Source organism: Orycteropus afer, unplaced genomic scaffold (genome assembly GCF_000298275.1).
Source record: "Orycteropus afer afer isolate SDZICR_OR568_19922 unplaced genomic scaffold, OryAfe1.0 scaffold01067, whole genome shotgun sequence".
NCBI classification, from domain to species: domain Eukaryota; kingdom Metazoa; phylum Chordata; class Mammalia; order Tubulidentata; family Orycteropodidae; genus Orycteropus; species Orycteropus afer.
Window position 1 is genome coordinate 21,226 of NW_006922654.1, and position 5,120 is coordinate 26,345.

Genomic DNA, 5,120 nt, shown 5'->3' on the forward strand with positions numbered 1-5,120 from the left:
GCCATCAAGTCGGCCCCGACTCATAGCGACCCCTCCTTGGGTTTCCGAGGCAGTATCACTACGGAAGTAGGATTGCCCAACCTTCCTTCCGAGGAGTGGCTGGTGGGTTTGAACCGCCAGCCTTCTGGTTAGCAGTCAAGTACCTTAGGCACTATGCTACCAGAGTGAGGGAAAAAAATACACTCCCAGATTTCTAGCTTAGGGTATTGGATAGATGGTTGGGCTGCTGTGGGGATTCAAGAGGGAGTAAGGATGTCCAGTAAAGAGCTGGGAATATAAAAGCCTGGTTTGGGGTAGGTTTAGGAGCTCTGTTGGCATAGTGCCTAAGGCATTTGACTGCTAACTAGAAAGCAGGCAGTACAAATCCACCAGCCACTCCTCGGAAGGAAGATCCCAATCTACTTCTGTAGTGATACTGTCTCAGAAACCCAAGGAGGGGTTGTTATGAGTTGGATCCGACTTGATGTCAATGGGTTTTGGGGTAAGTTGCTCAATAGAAAAGTTGCTGTACAAAATTTCTGGACCAATGTAATAGCTTCCTAATTGACCGTCTGCTTCAGCTTCCCCCCCAATAGATGAGTTTTATTGTATCTTAAAAATGTCACCAATTGGTTTTAGGAATAATCTGGCCTCATTTCCATAGTTGGAAAATTTTTAGCTCTTACTCATCAGCCTGTTTAATTGAGACATTGATACCGTCCAAAATTTTTCTGATATTCTTATCTTTAACTGTCATAGTTTGCTGAATTGAAGCAGTTGAATTTGATACAAGTTCAATGTCATTTCCTTCAAGAATTAACTCATCTTCCTGGGCTTGAGATACTGAACAAGCAACACTTGGCCTCATTCAAACCCTATGGATGTCTTTTTTCACGTGAGATACTTTGGATTCTGGCAAAAGAACCACTCTCCTGAATAACAAAAGAAGTTCATGGGGGAAGTGAGCATACATAGACCTCATCTTGTAATACAAACCCAGTGTAACACCCTTGATCATGCTCTGTACATGGCTACAGATAATGCAAACTGTAGCCAGTTTCTCTCTATTTTCCCACCATTTGTCAACCTAAAGCCTCTTATTTTTATTTCCAAGGAGACTGATTTCTACATTGATATGATTGAAGTCCCTCCACAATATTCTTCTGGGACCCTTCGCAATAACCATGTCCCTTCAGTGTGACGGGAGCTCTGGTGGCTTTAGGCACTACCCTACCAGAGCTCCTACTAGATAGGACAAAGCCTGTTCCAGCTTTTGTTGCTTTCCTAATCCACTTTTCCTACATCAGCCAAAGTAGGCTAGAAAGTCCTTTCCCTTGCGTAAAACCCTTCAAGGTTTTTCATTGTTCTTAATATAAGATCTGCTTACAAGGCCTTGGACGATCTAATGGATGCCCATCTCTCCAGTCTCATTCCAGGTTTTGTCTTGTTCGTGTTCCAGGCACACTGCCCTTCCTTCTGAACCCTTGCCATTTCAGTGCTTTTGCACTTGCTCTTCCCTCTGTCTGTCTTTTCCCAGTTCTTTGTTGCCTGCCTCATTTTCATTCTTTAGGTACCAGCATAAGTATCATCATCCCCTAAATGACTTTCATGACAGTCCTGTCTAAGGCAACATCTTCACCACTTTACTCTGCTAATGTCCTTCACAGCTCATATCTTTCTTTGTCAGGTCAACTCTAGTATGTCTGTCTTACTAGAATATAAGCCATGCTAAGTCAAAGAACAATGTCTGACTTATTCACCATTTATATCTCTACTTCCTAGCAGAATGCCTGGCATACAATAGTTGATCAATAAATTTTGGTCAAATAAGTGAATAACCATAAAAGTTTGTGAGTCATTAGTCTATGGGTGGTAGAGGAAGTCACCTGAGGGAAGAAGGTTGTCATTGAAATCCTGGGAATGCCCACACTGAAGGGCTATGAAAAGAATGAGTATTGAGTGAGGGAAAACAGCAGTAGTGACACTAGCTGGATGGGATATCGAATGGTAAATCCATCCAGGGAAGTTTTTCAAGATGGTAGAGACCAGAGGGTGTTCATTGCTGAAGGAGATAAACCAATAGAAGGGAAATGATGGAAGACCCTAGAGAGAGTCAAGAATCACAAAGTAGGGTCCCCAAGGAGAAAGAAGGACATAGGATTTGGGGAGAATAAACTGGAAATAGAGGAGAGTCATCCTTTCCATTGCCCCCCACACCAGGAAGGGAGGAAAAGTAGAAGGAAGAGTCTACAAAGTTGAGGCAGTTCTTCGCTGATAACCTTAGTTTTCTGGAAGAAGTGGAAGGTATGATAGTGCTGAGAGTGTGAAGGACTGAGTTAGTTTGGGAAAGGGTATTCAGGTCATCTCTTATTTGCCTTTCTGGAGCATTTGACACTGTTGATTGCTTCCACCTTGAAGCACTTCCTTTCCTTGGCTCCTGTGAGCTCACTCACTTCTCTGTTTAACAAATTATTAGTGCCTTCTGGTACCAGGCTGTGTGCTAGGTGCTAGGGATACAATGGAGACCAAAAACTGACTTGGTCCAAACCATCCAGGAGCCTAAAGCCTGGGGGACAGATATTAATCAAATATTCATACAATTTCCTTTTACCTTTCCAGTTGCCTCTTCTTGGCAACTTCTTGACAAGTTACTTTTACTCTATCCATTCTTTAGATGTTGGTGTTTCTTACTGTTAGGGCCCTGGGCCCTCCTCTCTTCTCCCTGGTCCTCAGCGTGTAGTCCCCAGACTAGTAGCATGAACATCACCCAGGAACTTGTTAGAGATTAAATTCTCAGGCCTTACCCCAGACTGACCAAATAAGAAACTCAAGGAATAGGGCCTAGCAATGTGTTTTAGCAATCCTTCCAAATGATTCTGATGTATGCTAAAGCTTAGAACCACTGCTCTATATTATCTCCACTCGTGAATTATCATGACTGCCAGGGAAAGCCAGATCTGCATCTGTAGCCCAGACTGTTCTCCTGACATCCAACATACCCCTGAATGAACCACTTTTTCTTTTCCAGTTACCGTTGAGTTGACTTTGACTCATGAAACGCCATGTGGGTCAGAGAGTGTAGCGTAGTGCCTAAGGCACTTGACTGCTAACCAGAAGGCTGGCAGTTCAAACCCACCAGTCACTCCTTGGAAGGAAGATGGGGCAATCTACTTCCGTAGCGATACTGCCTTAGAAACCCAAGGAGGGGTAGCTATGAGTTGGGTCCAACTTGATGGCACATAACAACAACAACAATTTTTGGAAGTAGATCTACAGGCCTTTCTTTTGAGGTGCCTCTGGATGGACTCAAACCTCCAACTTTCCATCAGCGGCTGAGTATGTCAATCATTTGTACCTGTCAGGAACTCCACAGGAACCATCAAAACCAAAAAACCAAACTCACTGCCATAGAGTTGATCCCGACTCATAGTAACCCCCATTGGGTTTTCAAGGCTTTAAATCTTTATGGAAACAGACTGCCTCTTCTTTCCTCCATAGAGCAGCTGGTGGGTTTGAACCACCAAGCTTTTGGTTAGCAGCCAGCCCAAATTCATGAGTCTTAGGCTGAACTGATGGTCTCTCCTTTGCCACTCTTCCTGTGTCCCTGGCTGGGTGCCTCCAACACTATAGGTGTTTCCTCTGGGCCCTGGGACTGACACCTTCCTTGCCTGAAGAACCTGCCTGGTCTAGCCTCTGTCAGTCTCTAGGGTCATCTCAAAGATCTCCCCTGGCTTACTACACGCCAGCCATATTAGCCTTTTCACCCATTAGGACCTTTGTATTAGCTGTGTCCTCTTCCAGGAACTCATCTCTCTGGTTGATGCTTTTCTCATTCTCTGTATCTCAGCTCAGGAGCTCTGGTAGTGTAGTGTCTAAGGCACTTGACTGCTACCAGAAAGCTGGCGGTTCAAACCCACCAGCCACTCCTCGGAAGGAAGGTTGGGCAATCTACTTCCATAGTGATATCACCTCGGAAACTCAAGGAGGGGTCACTATGAGTCGAGGTCCAACTTGATGGCACACAACAACAACAGCAATATCTCAGCTCAAGCCCCTCCCCCGTGTTATTTTCATGAGCATGCTGAAACTTTTTTTTTTTTTTTTACATGTCATGACTTCAATTTCAAGTTTTTTTTTCTGTCCAATGGATTAATATTAACTCTTTATCTTGGTGCCTGTTGACGTGAAGGTTTGGTTCCTAGTAGAAGACCCTCACCAGCCTACTATCCTCAAGTTTCTACAGTAGCCCCTCTTCCAGAAGGATTTCTTCCCAGTTCTTTCTTTCTTCCCAACTGCTTTCTCCAGTGTAGTAAGAAATCACTTTTTCTTCCCTGGAAACAACTCTCTGTCAAGGGTGCTGGCCCCTACCCAGAAGGTCTGCACATCCCAGGCTGGAGAGGCTACTCAGGCAGGTGAGGCTTTCGGGTGAAACTATGTGCTTTCTGACCCAGCTGGCTGCCACATGCTCAGGCCATTTAAATCTCCCCCCAGCCGAGGATGCCACAACCCTGAAAGCATAAGTGCAGAGGGCTCACGTGTCCCTCGCTTGGAAGGGACAGGTTCAGCTGGCCACCAGGGACCACGTGGTACCAGGGCAGTGCACACCCACACTTCTATCTGCTGAACGGCACCACAGGACCAGGGCTGGGAGACTGCCTCAGAGCAAATGCACAGTCTCAGTTGTTTATTTTCCAATTACCAGGATAGTACTAAAGTCCATCTGTGACTTCTTGACCATGGTTTGTACTTTATTATACAAATATGATCAAAAGTAACATTTTCAGACTATTGAATGAAGGTGAATGAGGCTTAAATTTACTTCTGGAGATGTCACGTAGACATGTGTGGTTTTTATATGGCCACACTGTGCCAGATTTTTTTTTTTTTTTTTTTTTTGTCATCAAAATTCTTTATGTAAAGTATGTCTGGGCATAGCATCATGTTAGATACCATACAAAGTAAGTTTAATCCACATGGCAGGTAGACTCCAAGATGGTCCCTGACTATCCCCACCTGCTGGTATTCATGTCTTTGTGTACACCAGACCATTTTTAACATAATTTTGTCATGTCCACGCATTAGATGCGTGTTCAGTGCTATTCATAGTTTTCAGTGGTCAATTTTTTTAGAAGTGGACCACT

General features: G+C 44.3%; 1 pseudogene; it reads right to left on the reverse strand.

The window, feature by feature from the left end:
- Positions 1 to 661: 661 nt before the first annotated feature.
- On the reverse strand, positions 662 to 2,646 carry LOC103212693 (annotated as a pseudogene).
- Positions 2,647 to 5,120: the final 2,474 nt, after the last annotated feature.